Raw genomic sequence first — 17379 nt, 5'->3', positions numbered from 1 at the left:
TTGAATCTGACACTGACATTGACATTCAGCCATCCCCTGTAATTCTGTCAGACACAGCCAGTAGATCTATGCCAACCCATTCAAGTGAGCCCTCAGATATTGAACAGGTGGAGGATGAGAAACTCAATCAGGGTAGTGTGGCTACTGTGGCTTCAGTTCCTGTTGACTCTGGCTGTCGGAAAGTGTGGGTGAGGTGCAACATAGGATGGTTGTTAGGGGTGCTCAGAGGAGGCTTGCTGTCCATCCTCCAGCTGATCTGTGTGTATCTTCCCGTGCCACTTGACATATGTTTAGGGCCATCATGGAGGCACAGGCATGTTCCAATAGGTCATCCAGAGAAATGCTGAGGGTTGTAGATGTGGCACAGGCTAACATGCATGACTGCCTCCCTCATGTTGCTGTTTCATTGAAATGGATGAATGACACATTGGAACAGGCAGTGCCTGTGATGGAAAATCTACTGGGAGGGGGATGGTGTCCACATAGGTATAGGTCATCCACATCATCTGATATTAGCCAATGTGGCTGTGCCCAATCACACTTCCATAATATCATTATTTCCACTCCTCCATCAGTGGTTGAGGTGTCCACATCCAGATATGGCAGGCCATGGGGTCATGGTCCTGGGAGTCCTCATGAGGTGAGCTAGTCCAGCAGACATCATTTATGTTCAGGTAGCAGCAGTGCATCTGACCATGGTCGTGGATGTGCCAGTGCAACTCCTGGCAGAGCAAGTTTTCGTGGTCAGTTATGACAATGATAAACTGCAACTTCTACAATGTATGGCTCACACTTGTCCGACAAACCAAGACATAGGGTTAGCACAGAGCTTGGCTGTGTTCTTACAGACACTCACACACTAATTTCACCTGGAGGACCTATACAGACACAAACACAACAGTTACACGGTTCAGTCATTGAGCTTAAAGCTCTTTCTGTCTCAATGGGCATTTGTTACTTTTTCCAAATTTCTACCTGCTTCTCTTTTTTACTCAGATGCACTCACTTATCTTTTGTGTTAGCCTAGGCTTCCTGCCTACCCCCCACACACACACACATGCATAACACCCTGTGTAAGTGATGATAACTGTGCCATAACCTTGTTTTCTATCTTCTGGATTCAGGGCTATATATATATATATATATATATATATATATATATATATATATATATATATGTATAAGCTTTGTGTCTGATGCCCAGAGTGCATAGCTGATTTAGTGCTTAGTATATCTGTATTTGTGGTGATGTTTTGCTAATTGTACTTCTGACATATTTTGGTCTTAGAAAGTTAGACAGTTGATAGAGTCAAAACAGTTTTTTTGCTGTGAAATCTGAAACTGAAATGTGTCTCATTACATTCTAATGTTTCTCTTTAATTATTTTCCAGTACAAAAGTATGAGGCCAAACTGAGGATATTCAGTGACCATCAGTACTCTTGAGAGGTATGACTGTGTGAATCTTTGATGCCTGAGGCCTGTCACTTGATGGAGGACATGTATTCACACAAGTCTCTGTTGTCTCATGCTAGTCATTACTGTACAATTCACCCACTTTTTACTTACATTACAAGTAACAACATGCAATGATACACCATTCATTTATATTATTACACAAATCTGTTTTAACACTCCAGGTTCCACACTTACTTTGTAAATCCAGCAGTTGCTACAGTTTTAGTCCAGGACTGAGTCTGCCTGATGCTAGGAGTGCACAGCAATTACATTAGTAGGTAAAGGTTGTAAGTGTTGTTTGGCATCAATGTTACTCTATGTATGAGTGTAGGATTAAGGTTTTAGCCCCTTAGGTAGTGGGTGAGTGTCCTATGTGTTTCCTTTTAGTTAATGCATGGACATATTGAGCACACCTACATCTGTCTACACCCACAGCAGCTGCTGGATCCCCCTTTGATTCCTCACCTGCTTGTGGTTGTAGTGCCATTCCATTCATGGTGGGATGTGTGCCTTGATCCTGTTGAAGCTATTTTCTCAGGGATGATGTTGTGAAGCATGGCACAGACAGCAAAGATTTCTGTACATGTATGCAGAATGTACTGCAGGGCTCCCCCAGATGTATCTAGGAACTGGAACCATGGCTTCAGCAGCCCAAACACATGCTCTATTACTTTTTTTGGTTTGAGCATGTGCCTCATTATGGTGTTCTTCAGCAGGTGCGTCTACATTTCTGATGGGCATCATCAGCCACAGTTCCAGTGCATAACCTGCATCTCCCATTAAATGACACGGTGAGATATCATCCCCAATGAACATCTTGGAGAGTGTGCCAGATATGTGAGCCACTGTAACTGCCTGGGTTGCCAGCACACACATTCATGATGATTCCCTTAGCATTACAGATGACTTGGCAATTAATGGAGTGGAAACCCTTTCTATTTATGTAGACCCTTCCCTGTTCCCTGGGTGGTGCTTTTATTTCTGTATGTGTACCAGTACGTCAGGGTAGTGTGCTGCAGGGTAGAACTCTTGCATATTTGTGGCCCTGTCTTCAGGAGAATGGGGGAAATATATGTGGTCACTGGCATGTTGAAGCACAGCATTCAGAAACTGATGGAGGATCCTGGATGCTGATGCCTATGACACCCCAGCATGTCTCCTGTTGGTCTCTGAAAGATTCCTGTAGCTAAAATTCTAAGTGCTACACATACCTTTGTCTCCACTTTATTGGTTCCCCTTGGTTTCCACTGGGTCTGTGTTGAGGATGACAGAGGTTGCAGAGATCTTTGTAGTGTGTTTCTATCTACCCTATAGTGCTCTACAATTTCAACCTCATTCAGATTGTGATAAGTTAACCGGGATCTGAATACTCTTCTCCTTCTTGGCCGTGTTCTATTGGTAGCAGCAGCAGCAGCATAGACTTCTGCTTTTTACCCGTGCACATTAATTAAAGCAACATCAGCCCCTAACATTCTTTCTGTGTAGATTCACTTCTGTGGCTGTATTCCAATAGGTTTTGGATTTCACAGGGAAAACTGATACTGAGTCTACATAGTTGCTTTATAGCTTGTGGAATAGCTCCTCTGTCTTGGATTGGTTGATTAGCATTCAGTTCAGCTGCTTATCCTATAACTAGTGTTTACAACCAGGTTGTTTACCATGATTGTGCTTCTCTACACACCATGGAGAGCCACTTACTGAATACAAAACAGTGGGCTACCATGTGCGTGTCACTGCACAATGCATACACAGTCTTAGCAGACAGTGTATGGTTTATTGAATCTGCTGTCACATTTGTTATGTATGATAGTACTACAAGGACTGTTTTATTTACTGGGGATAGGCTTAGCTCCATTCTACACAACAACCCCAAGACAACTGCATCACTATTCTGTTTTTTTTTTCCTTATTGCAGCTTTACATTAACTGAGCCACTTCCCTGAAAAATTTAAGCTTTAGTTCACAAACATACAGTCCAGGAGACCATTAATGAGCCTAGTCCAAATTCCCAGTTACCCCAACTCACTGTCTAGTTAAGTGTCCTGCTCAATGTCACATAGTAGGCAAATGAAGGCTGACAGAATCAAACCCTGTACCACAGGAAGTAGCATACTAGCAGTTCACAGTTTTAATCCCCATCACTAACTGTCCGACAAAACATGCATTGTTAAATATGAAATATCATCCTGTTTAAGATATTTTTACTAATGTGAGGAAATTAGTTTTTAGCCCATCTTTTACTCTGGTGTTATAATCAGAAATAAAAGCAATAATATCTCAGTGTCCTTCAAACATAGCATTATACTCTCCCAACTCAAGTGTTTCGGATGCTGCCCATAACCAAGTTCACCTTGCAAAGTTTGCTTTCATGTGGGTATGCCATCCTGATATTTTAATGTTTGAGTTTGATTATTGCCTCTCCTATACAGTAGATAACTGTTATGAATCCTTCTGTACTGTCTGTGTTTCTGTCCACATAGCTAACTAGTCTTTTGCAGTTCATTACCTGGCTCTGTTGTCTCTACTAGCATAATTGCATCGGTTTTGTTTACTGGATTATCTTCCAAAGTAGTGAATGAAAAAGGTCACGTGATCAGCCTCCTGAATAAGTCATGAAAATTAAATAATAAATAGGTGAAAAGTCATTGTCAAACCTGATAGTTTGGTCACCAGTTGTAATGTCCAAAAGAAGAGCATGTGTCCCTCTAATCATTAAAAAAGGAATGAATCAAAGCACAACTTATATACCCATTAAGAATAAGGCTATGTCTGCCAAAAAGAAATAAAGTGTTTGACTCTCTCAAAGAAGCATCCACATTTTTACAAAAAAAAACCTTGCAAGTCAACTTGAACCCATGGATTCTTCAATGAACTTAGAAAAGGCAAGCTTCAAAAAATGAGTGGACTATTAAAGAAAAAAAGAAACCCAGAGACAAATGATTATACATAACTTCACATTTCCTGCAGGTTTTTTATTTTCTCCCTTCTAAATAATGTGGAATTATACACAGAAGGTAATATAGCTTTTTTTTTCTCTCCTATTACCTTTTCCACAGCAATGCTAACTTTATAAATAATATATAGTACTCACAATTCAAGTAAATCAAAATCTTATCCAACTGCAAACTACTGTTTTGTACTTTTATCTGTTTATATAAGTGGTATAGCACTAGTTAAATGATATAAAGTCACTCACTCATTTCATATATTTATATATATATATTTATTTTATATCCTATACTTATTTCTTCATGTATGTATTTTCCCTATTGGTTTTAGTCCTAGTGTCATAGTATTTAATCACTGCAGGAGAGAGAAATGCTTACTGTGTTACTTTTACGTATCTAAAAAGAAAGTGGTGACATCTTATTGTATATGCATTTACTACTTAACTGAACTTCTGTAATGTGCTCCATTTAGCTAACATATCTTATAGCTGTGTATGGTTGCTGATTTGGAGCCTTTATTTTAAATATTCATCATTTTACAAGTTATGCTTAAAAGCTTCACTTCACTAGAAAATTCCTGCCTATTTACTTTTTGATGGAATTTTGACAACTTTTGTGACAAGCTCGAGCTTCTAAAGGCTTCAGTTAGCTCCCAGACTCATGAAAAACAATGTGTGCTGTGTTTCACGAAGTAGGCATGACTTTGAACTTGTTTCTCTTCATTGAACACTGACAGCCAATCACATTCAAGAATGATCTTATGAACAATGTTTTCATTCATTTAGCAATTATTTTATCTAAAAAGTTTTATAAGCATATGTTTTACTGTAAATAGTGATTTATTTAGTCTGAATTACATTTATAATTAAATAAGAATTACAAATATGTTACTGACAGTGACAGTTTTAGATGCATCTTTTTTTCCTGTCTGCTTTAATGACATTATAGTCCTGTATTAACTCATAGTAACAAATAATTTTTAGGATTAATCAAATTATCTTAGTTAGTCTGTTTAGATAAAAACAATAAGAATTGTATACAGATTTATGCTTTTAGTTCATGCATACACAGTATATTAAATCAAAATTTTCATTTTGTATGTTTTTAATGTACATGCAGTTTCCCTTCTGCTTGCTGTTAACCTGCAGTAGCTAGGAATTCCCACTAGATGTCAAGAGAGGGTTAGTTTATGGTTTCTATGAGAGATATAGTAAGCCTGGATTTAGTTTATCCATGCAAAAGGTTGTTAAAATATACATGTTTATTGTTTTCAAATATAGAGTTTTTAAATTGATCATAACAGTTTTAAAAAATGTATTTGTCATAATAAATCAAGGAAAGCATTTTTCAGTTTTACTTATAATAATAGTCTTCATCAAATTATAATATTTAACATTATATCTATTCATGTCAATGGGTTGAACAGCCCCATGAAAATGAGTAGCTTCAATAAATATTTAATGCTACATAAAGCAGATTTTGCATACATTCATTCAGTCATTCATTCAGGAATCTCACTTAGTAACAGACGATCTAAACAAATTAACCTTTAAGGATTATAAGATTTTGCTAAGTTCAAACTACAACCACGAGAGAGGAGGTGTCCTAATTTTACACAGAAAAATCAGTAAGAATTCCTGAAATAGTTGATTCATACTCAAGCAATGATAGTATCCTTGCTTTAGTCATACTAAAATTAGATAAAAAGATGTACACTTTTGCAAACACCTACTGGATACTGAGTATTGGGACTAATACTGTGAAAAAATAAAACATTTAGACATCATAATATTAAAGTCTAAATGTGAGTTACTATTAGCATGTGATTTTAATTGTATCTTGTCCTCCACTGATACTACAAGCTCTAAGCCCTTCAAGATGTCCCCTGTTGCCAAACATTTGAAGTACTATATAAAAGACAAAACATAATTGACATTGATGGTACAAAAATATTATCCTCCCTGAAATAGTCTCACTGCTCTTACAGATTTGGCATGCAGACCAACATAGACAAAGTCTTTGTAACCAGTTCTTTACTGGCCAAAATTGATACTGTAGTGCTGACATCATACCCTATGTCTGACCACAATGCTATCACCTTCGATGTAACACTTAATACTGACCCTTTAAACTTCTGCCAAAGACTACCTGCTTATCTAGTAGCAGTACAAGGATTTAAAGAATGGTTTCTAGATGAAATAAAGCTTTACCTAGATGTTAATAATAATGGAGAGGTTTCAGATATTATCTTATGGGACACTTTAAAGGTAGTCTTACATGATAAAGTCAAAAGTTGGTATATTGATAAAAGGAAAGAGCAGGATAAAAAACTGGTAGACGTACAAAAAGAAATTGATGAACTAAAATTAAAACTTACAGCAAATGAGAAATCTGCATTAGCTGACATATGTAAACTGAACAAGGAATATCAGGATATTATGCAGCATAAAATATCAATAAAGTTGGAAAAAAATCAATTAATCCCAAGAGTATACACAGGATTGCAATTAAATCTAAACATTTAAATGAAAAAGTCATGTAAAAGAAATAATATGCACTAGAAATAATCAGACTATCAAAGTTACATATCTAAAAATATCTTATGTTTTAAAAAACATTACAAGAATATTAATAATAATAACTCATCTACAAGTCATAACAAAAGTATATACAATTTTCTTGCTAATATTATTCAAAAGAAGCTATCCAAATACAATAAACATAGATAAACCCTTTTCCTTTAAAGAATTAAAGAGCAAATAAAAAATCTTAAGACAAAAAAGCACCAGGGCTTGGTGGTCTAGTTCTGAAATTTTACAAACACTTACTTGATAACGTCTTGAAAATCTTGCTCAGTGCATTCGAAGAAGTTAAAACTACAGCAAACATCCCTCCCTCATGGAAATATTCTATCATCTCTCCCATCTTAAAACCAAATAAAGAGCCCAACCTTTGCATATCATACAGCCCAATTTCTTTGCTTAACATCGATTACAAGATATTCATGTCTGTCTTAGCAGACAGATTAAATAATATTCTTTCAACATTAATTCATGAAGACCAAACTGGGTTTATTAAAAACAGAAGGGCACAAGGCAATGTAAATAGATTATCATCCTTAATAGACTTATCAAATGGGAAAAAATGAGCTTTCTATTTTAAGCCTTGATATAGATAAATCTTTTGACTCCTTAAGTTGACCATATCTGTTTAAAGCTCAACAAAAATACAATTTCTCCCCAAACTTTATAGTATTAATTAAAAAAAGTCATGAAAGTCCATAGCCTATGTAGAGTTTAGATCTTATCTATCTAGCCCATTCAAAATATTAAGAGGTACTAAACAGGGGTGCCCCCTCTCTCCATTACTCTTTGCCCTGGCTATTGAGCCTCTTGCAAATTATGTTAGAAATAATGACAGCATTAAAGGATATAAAGTGTCAGACAAATGATCCCCTAGGGTACAACTGTTTGCTGATGACCTACTAATAACGTCTAATGATATTGAAAATTCAATAGATTGCCAATTACATAATCTAGACTTCTTTGCAAACATCTCTGGTCTAAAATTCAATCACAATAAAACTCAGGCACTCCAAGTGAATAAAAATGTTACTATGAAACTTAGGTAAAAAATGGACATAAACTGGGAGAGCACACATATTAAATATCTATTTATCATTATCGAACCTAATTATAACATGGTCATCCCTCTCCTTCTGGTAATGAAGCTACTCCAACTAGACATCAACACTCCACTTTGTAACTTGATTCTTGACTTTCTCACAAACTGACCTCAGAAAGTGTGCATAAGAAATAACTCCTCAGATAGCATCAATCTTAACATTGGAGTTCCACAAGGATGTGTACTAAGTCCCTTGTTGTTCACCCTGTTAAGACATGATTGTACAGCCAGGTACAATACAAACCACATCATCAAGTTTGCTGATGACACAACAGTGGTGGGCCTCATTAGTAATGATGAAACAGCATAGAGATATGAGATGGAACAACTGATGACCTGGTGTGGAAATAACAACTTAGCACTAAACGTTAACAAGACAAAAGTGATAATTGTGGACTACAGGAAAAATCTCAAGGAACATTCTCCCCTCACCATCAATGGGGAAACAGAAGAAAGAGTGAGAAGTACAAAGTTTCTGGGAGTGCACATCGATGAGGACTTGTCTTGGTACACAAATACAAATGCCATAGTCAAGAAAGTGCACCAAAGATTGAACTTTTTGAGAAGGCTGAGGAGAGTGAATCTCCCATTGGCAGTTCTCACTACCTTGTACAGAAGTACAATAGAAAGCATCATGAAGAACAACCTCATAGTATGGCATGGAAGCTGATCTACCTGAGTGCAAATCCCTCCAGAGAGTGGTAAAGACAGCCATGAGGATCATCAAGACCACCTTATCATCTATCCATGACTTGTAGTATCCAGATGTCTCGCCAAGGCCAGAGGAATAATTAAAGACTGCAGTCATCCTGCTTATAGACTGTTCCTGCATCTATCATCTGGAAAACACTTCCAAAGCATACGTTGCAGAAATACAAGATTCAGAAACAGCTTCTTCCCTAATGTCATTAGGCTGCTGAACTCTAGTAACAACTAGACTCTACAATGGCTGTCTGGGTCAGTAGAAACTGTAGTAGCTTGTCTAGCTTGTCCTGCTTACCAGTGTTGTCTCATACTTAGTGCAATATTCATCATGACTGTTAACTTATAGGCCATCTAGATCAGTAGCAGTGCAGCAAAATATACTTTCTTTCAGTGCCATACATGTTGCGAATTCATAAATTAACCATAGTGCAATAGTCTAAGGTGCATAGGGCAGTTTACTCTAATGTTCACAGTGCAATACTTAAATGTCTCTCTCTGCGCAAGGATCAGTGCAATGTCTTAACCAAGTACCTGTGCAATACTAAGGTCTCATGCAAGTAAGTGTTCACTGTGGAAAGTGTTAAAATGTGTTTCTAGTTATGTATCGTATTAAAATAAAGTAAATAAGAAACACGATGTTGGAATACCGGTAGTGAGTCTACCATTGCTGTAATAGCATAAATGAAATAAGATAAAAATAAAACCAGCAACGGACAAGACAAGCGGCCCAAAATCCCAATAATTCAAAATATCAACAGTTGAATAGCTGCAAAAACACAATGCAAAGTCCAGTATATAAATGCGCAGGAGAAGTTGAATTTAAAACAAGTAAAATCCTTTTAATTGTAGTCGACCATAGGTGAGTGCTTTCACAACATAGCTTCATCAGACCATCAAGCAACTACTAAGAAGTGCACCCTATATATAGTAAAAGAAAAAAGAAACAACCAATAAAATAATCACATCAATTAAATCATGAAAACAGTTAAAATAACAGCAGTGAATAAACTCTAGTTAAAGTGCATATCCTTAAAAGTAAAAATATGCATAATGCATACAGCTTATTGTATCATGTAAAATGCCATATTAATAAAAACAATTACAATTGACATAAGTTTATATAACCCTAAACAGACTTATTTTTGAAGTCTCCTTTTCTTTAGGGTAGGTTTTATTGACACCCCCTCATTTAAACCACTGCCTCTATCAGCATGTAATCTAATGATCCAGCAAGCTTCCCTATACTCAGTATGTGTGGGTAGATCACCACTCCTAATATTGGGTTGAATGGTTTCTATAGCCCTAAGATTAAATGTGTGTAAGGTGTCAGTATTGATGACATGCTTAGATAGGGCATTAAATGCTGAGCCCTTCCGAATATGATATAAATGCTTCTTCCCAGAAGACACTGAGGAAAATGTGGACAGGCAAATGTTAGTCCATAACATTTCAAATACTACATTAACTAAAGATGAAGTTTTATTATTAAATAAAGGATTAAATTTCATCCCCAGATGTCAGAGTCAGTTGACAGACACTGTTATGGACCTCAAGTTATTTTGTAGAAATGTAATGTTGAAATTCATGTATAAAGACTCTACCCAGAGGAACACTGAGTTCAAATTTAGAAACTTAAGTGAATTCATACCCACAAATCATCCCCTAGTTGAAGCATACCTGAAACTCACCGAGGAAGAGTTACATAGCTATTATGGGAATAGAACAATCAACAAATCATATCATAAGAGAGATAATCTTACATATAGAGAAAGAGCAAGTCTTAAGAAGTTACAAAATGATTCAAACATTATTGTTAGACCTGCCGACAAGGGTGGCAAGATAGTTGTGATGGATGTGTCCGATTATACTGAACGGATGATGTCTATGCTGAGTGATGATTTTTATGAAAGAACTACATCGCAGAATATAGAGCACACTATTAGATATGTACAAGATACGATCCATGATGTGTTTATGGGCCAATTAATAGATAAAGACCTGTACGGATATCTTATCATTCCATCTCCAACTATACCAATTATACATGGCCTCCCAAAAATACATAAAAATCCAGCAAACCCTCCTATGAGACCAATAGTATCAGGTCGAGGTTGGGTAACAGAGCATCTGTCTGTTTATGTCAAAAAGCACCTTAGGCATGTTTTGAATAACAACATTGTTGTCTTAAAGGACTCTAAACAATTTCTACTTGAGTTATACGACTGTATTAAAGATACAATGATTACAATGGATTATATATTTGTTACATTTGATATACAATCTTTATTCACAGTCATACCAAATGGTCTAGGGTTGACATATGTTACTGAGTACTTGAAGGAACACAGTAATTATTCACCTGTAAGAATTGATTTAATAACACATTTTTTAGAGTTAATTCTAGAACATAATTTGTTCATGTTCAATGACTATATTTACAGACAAAAGGACGGCGTAGCTATGGGCACGCCATGTGCCAATAGCTACGCCAATATGTTTCTGGCCTACTGGGAAGAGCATATTCTATTCCGGGAAGAGTCATTTGAACAGCATGTCATCTTTTATCGACGCTTTGTCGATGATTTATTTATTCTGTGGAAAGGTACATTAGAACAACTCCGTTTGATGTATACTACCATGAATAATCTTGCAACCTGTCTCAAATTCACTATGAAATGCTCACAATATAGAATAGAGTTCTTAGATATGTACATTGAAAGACTTGACAACAACCTTATTAATACAGGTGTTTATCGGAAAGGCTGCTATAGTAATAATTTGCTACTTAGATCGAGCATGCATCCTCCCTATGTCTTCAGGAATATTATGAGAGGCCAAGCCATCAGAGCCTCCAGGTTGAAACCTTTAGATGATGGTTTTGAAACTGAATTGAATGATTTGAAAGATAGACTTTCAACAAGGGGCTACAGTAATATAGAAATTAATAGACATTTGAATGATATATCAGAATTAAGGTCCACTAAAGGACTACCGTATTTTGGACCACAAGAATTAGAGTCAACCTTGGATAGGAATATTGAATGCCCACAATATGTTAAATTTTCCACATATTTCTCCGCTGACTATTTAGAACTTAGAGAAATAATTAGTAAACATTGGGAAATCTTACATGTGGATGATGATCTTAAACTAATAGTTGGAGATCAACCAAAATTCCTATACAGGAATAAAAATAACTTAAAAAGGAAGCTTTGTTATTCCACATATGGCCATATAAATAGGAGAGATGGTTGCACAAAACCATGTGGGCATTGTAATTTCTGCTGCTACATAGATAGTACACCTGACTTTTTCCATCCAGATCTACAGAAACACTATCATATATCTGCCGAAGCAGATTGTATGACACCACATGTAGTTTACTTAGCCATCTGTCAGTTATGCTCCTCATTCTACGTTGGCAAGACCAACCGTCCACTTAGGGACCGAATGAGAGAACACATTTATCACATGAAAAAGGGCACGATACATAATGCTCTAGCTAAGCATATTATGATGACAAATGCACAACATGTATTTTTGTTCAAAGTACTGGAAGTGATACATCCTAACCCTAGAGGTGGGGATATAAAAACGTACACAGAAGGAAAAGAAACAGAGTGGATAATATTATTAAAAGCAGACAAAGGTTGTGGCTTAAATGAGAGAGCCTCAATTAAACCTAAACTGAGGCAGAGAAGGAATATTAAATAATTTAAAATCTTTATTGTTATTTATTTGATACTCATTTAATGTTTTTTAATAATAGCTGATAGCATTTTATTCATGTATTTGTCTATGTTTATTTTTATATGCTTTCACACACCTGCACTTTGGTTGTGTGCACATGTATTTCTACTACAAGAGCATACATTTTTTATTGTAAAGGCACATGTTCCTGACAGCATTTTATTTATATATTTGCTCATGTTTATTTTTTATATGCTCTCACACACCTGTACTTTGGTTTTGTGTACATGTACTTCTACTACAAGAGTGTACACAGTTTTTACTGTGAAGGTACATGTTCCTTTAAAATTCTGTGAACTTTGTATTAATTGTTTAATTTGTTAATTGTTGATTACATCTAATATATATTGTCAGAAGTATTTGATGAAGTTGTTATAGATCTGATGAAGCATCACTGCAAAAGCGCTTATCTGACTCTCTTTTAACTGGTTTTGGATTAAACATCGTTTTTATCTGCATTATCTGCATTGTTGGCATTCATTTTGCTGGATTTTATTACTACGAGGAATAGTACCTGCTCACGCTGGGGTTTTTTCTTTATTTTATCTGATTATATTTTTATAATTAACCCTAGCGCTAACCTGAAGCAAGACCAGACTTTTATTTTATATAAACTTATGTCAATTGTAATTGTTTTTATTAATATGGCATTGTACATGATACAAGAAGTTGTATGCATTATGCATATTTTTACTTTTAAGGATATGTACTTTAACTAGAGTTTATTCACTGCTGTTATTTTAACTGTTTTCATGATTTAATTGATGTGATTATTTTATTGGTTGTTTCTTTTTTCTTTTACTATATATAGGGTGCACTTGTTAGTAGTTGCTTGATGGTCTGATGAAGCTATCTTGTGAAAGCACTCACCTATGGTCGACTGCAATTAAAAGGATTTTACTTGTTTTAAATTCAACTTCTCCTGCACGTTTGTGTACTGGACTTTGCATTGCATTTTTGCAGCTATTCAACTGTTGATATTTTGAATTATTGGGATTTTGGGCTGCTTGTCTTGTCCATTGCTGGTTTTATTTTTATTTTATTTCATTTATGCTATTACAGCAACGGTAGACTCACTACCAGTATTCCACCATCGTGTTTCTTATTTACTTTATTCTGGTTGTTTTATTGGTGGTTTTACTGGTAGTAATGGCCTCTGAACAATCTATCCCCATTGAGTTAGATTATAATCCGAATACTAAATCTATTCGGAATGAGGGCAATTTTACTGGAGACCTACAATAAGTCTGGTGCGGTGTTTTCTGAGAGGTTCTCTCTGTATTTGCGGAGAGAGAGGAGTGCCCTTTGGTAAGTAGATGTTTCCACCATTGGAGATGACGTCATTAGTGAGACTGGCAACTTGGAATTACTTCAGCAAACCATGGAAAGCATGGAGCATGATTATTTCAAGTTTAGGAGGCTACAGGCACAATGCCTACATTTTGAACTATGCTTAGAGAAAAAGGCTGTGCTGAGGGGCTTACGCGTACTCAATATGCCCAACCAAGGAGAACAACATATCGATTTACTTGCCCATTGGCAGAAGATTAATTTAGAAGTAAGTGCGAGTTACATGCGCTTACTCAATGAATATTTTCGCCCTGAAGAGGAGAAGTTAAGGAACTCTTTGTATGAGAGACATGAGGCTTTACTTACTGAATATGACGTGAGTGTCTTGAATCCTTTATTTGAGAGTATGTTGGATGGTGTTGCTGCCCTTGAGAGAAAACTTATTTTTCAGAAAAAATCTAAACTGCTACATGATATTAATGACTTTAAGACAGGCCATGTGTTCATGTGGCCACGCAATAGTCAGCGTGTAAATGGACATGATGCAAATGGACTTTCTACTCAGTGTAATGGCGTTAGAGATACTACTATGACCCATTTGAATTCTTCTGATAATGTGCGAGGCATTTCAGTTGAAAGACATGAATGTTATCAGTGAGATAAAAGTAATTGTGATGCTTCTAATGTTGTTGTTTCTAATTCTCGCCATACTTCTGCTACTAATATTACTAATATCTCTCCTGACATTAATCATGTACCAAGGGATCAGGTTAAGAATTCAGGGTGTTCTAAGGAACAAGAAAGAATGGATAATTTATTATTATCTGTCCCACTTAATAGTACAGACACTAACAGATCTGCATCTGTAGGGGTAAATTCCGCTAGGAATTTGTATCCTCACGTTACCATTAATAAGGATACCCATGTTGGTAATTCTAATATATCTGATAGGGTCGTTAGACCCAAGTGGCATGGGACTGTGTTAACAGATGTTGATTCCCTTAAGGCATTGAGGAGTGCTGGGACCGATGGGCTCCCTTTTCCTCTACCGGTTCATCAAGAGAGAGGGGGAGGACGCCCCCGCTCTATGAGCAGGGGGGGCGCCAGAAACGCAAACTCTCTGGAGAGATGGGTCAGTTACAAACTTTGAAGAAAATGTGGGGGAGGACCCAGAATCATTAATTCATAACATCTCTACATATGTTCTCTCTACAGCAGAGAAGCGAGTTTTAATTAAAGGTTTGAATTTTATTCCTACCCGCACTAGTAAATTATCTGGTACTATTTTAGATTTGCATATGTTTTGTAGGAATGTTATGTTACGTTTTATATATGGTAATACCATGGTTACAGATCCTGCTTCTGTCTGTTCATTTCGTCCTTCTGCGCTTAGGAGGTTGAGTTGTTTTGTTCCCAACAATCATTGCCTTGTAGAGGCCTACTTGAAATTAACTGAGCATTTGTTGTTTGACTATTATGATACACATGATGATCTACATACACGTTATAAGAAGAACTTGTCATATAATGAGAGAGCAGCTTTGAAAGCTCTACAGGGCAATAAACATATAGTAATCCGACCTGCGGATAAGGGAGGTCCAATTGTTGTTTTGGATAGAGCTCATTATGAACGCTCTATGCACCTGATGTTAAATGATGTTTCCTTATATAAAAGAATCACTGTCGATGATGTTTATCAAGTAATAAGTTTAGTTAATAGGTGCATTTTTGATGTTTTCTCTGCTCATTTGATTACACAAGAAACCTATACATTTTTACAAGTGGCAAATCCTTTGATTACATTTATACAGGGCCTTCCCAAAGTTCATAAACATATTACAAATCCCCCGATGCACCCGATAGTGGCAGGTGGCAGTTGGGTGACCGAGCCACTTTCTCTATATGTAGAGAGAGCATTAAGACCTGTTATTAATTTAAATAAAAGAGTTCTAAGGGATTCTAAAAAGTTTCTATTAGATTTATATGAATGTACTTCTACTACTCCTGCTGTTGTTCTTAATAATGTCATTTTTGTAACTTCTGACGTTCAATCTCTCTTCACCGTTATACCTAATGATTTAGGTATTCAGTATATACATGATTATCTTTTATCATACAGTGAATATGGCGTTACTAAAGTTGACCTTATATGCTGTTTTTTGGAGATGGTGCTCGAGAATAATGTCTTCACTTTTAATGGAGATATGTATCTACAGAAACATGGCGTAGCTATGGGCACTTTGTGTGCCAATAGCTACACCAATATGTTTCTAACTTATTGGGAGTTGAATAGTTTTTTCTCTATTCCTGATTATAAGGAGTATGTTTTGTTTTATCGACGTTTTGTCGACGACCTTTTCCTGTTGTGGAAGGGCCCCCTCCATAGTTTGAAGAGATTTTATGAGGTGATGAATAATTTATTGCCTTGTTTGAAGTTTACCTTCAATTGGTCTTATGACCATATTGAATTTCTGGATTTGTTCATTGAGAAATTACCTGGTAACATTATTAACACTGGGGTACATCAGAAAACCTGCCATAGAAATGCTTTTCTTTTCAGGTCTAGTATGCATCCGGGCTATATTTTTAAGAACCTTATTAAAGGTCAGGGTATACGAGCATCTAGATTAAATCCCACCTTTGATGGTTTTATGGGCGAGATTGATGGTCTGAGCCATAAGTTAGTGGCTCGTGGATACACTCAAACTGAGATTGATAGACAATGGTCAGACCTCAGTGCTTTGAAGATGACCACAGTAAGCCCCTATTTTGGACCAGCTTCAGATACTTGTGTTATTCACCAAGATAAGTCAGCTGATTCAGGTGTTAAGGTTTCTCTATTCTACACCAGTGATTATAGGGAAGTTGCACAGGTTTTTGGTCGGTTCTGGGGAATATTACAGGTTGACAATGATTTACATACCATTGTGGGTGATAAACCCTTTTTTCATTATAGGAATTGTATGAATCTGAAGAGACTTCTCTGCCATGGTCATCAACATAGTAGGCCTTCTCCACAGCTTGGTGCAACCACACTTTGTGGTAATTGCAATTTTTGTGGTTACATAAATTCTCAGAGATCTTTTTTTCATCCAAATCTCTGTAAAGAATTTGTCTTTCAAGTTCCTGCTAACTGCATGACCCCTCATGTTATTTACCTGGCTGAATGTTCCATCTGTCACTCTTTTTATGTTGGCAAGACCAATAGGATCTTGTGCGACCGAAAGAGGGAGCATTTATATCATATTAGGAAGAGCTCAGCATTTAATGCCCTATCTAAGCATGTCATCAGTACTGGCACCTTACACACATTTAGTTTTAGGGCTATAGAAACCATTCAACCCAATATTAGGGGTGGTGATCTACCCACACATACTGAGTATAGGGAAGCTTGCTGGATCATTAGATTACATGCTGATAGAGGCAGTGGTTTAAATGAGAGGGTGTCAATAAAATCTGCCATAAAGAAAAGGAGACTTCGAAAATAAGTCTGTTTAGGGTTATATAAACTTATGTCAATTGTAATTTTTTTTATTAATATGGCAT

General features: G+C 36.3%; 1 gene segment (V, D, J or C); it reads left to right on the top strand.

Annotated features, from left to right (window-relative positions):
• Positions 1 to 13459, top strand: part of LOC122790892 — a 367647-nt gene extending 354188 nt beyond the window's left edge. Inside the window, exon 8 of the C gene segment in view lies at positions 13355 to 13459.
• Positions 13460 to 17379: the final 3920 nt, after the last annotated feature.

This window comes from Protopterus annectens, chromosome 16.part0 (genome assembly GCF_019279795.1).
Source record: "Protopterus annectens isolate FY-2018-M chromosome 16.part0, PAN1.0, whole genome shotgun sequence".
Taxonomy (NCBI): domain Eukaryota; kingdom Metazoa; phylum Chordata; order Ceratodontiformes; family Protopteridae; genus Protopterus; species Protopterus annectens.
Note: the sequence above shows the minus strand (reverse complement) of the source record. Positions and strands in the feature narration are given on the sequence as shown.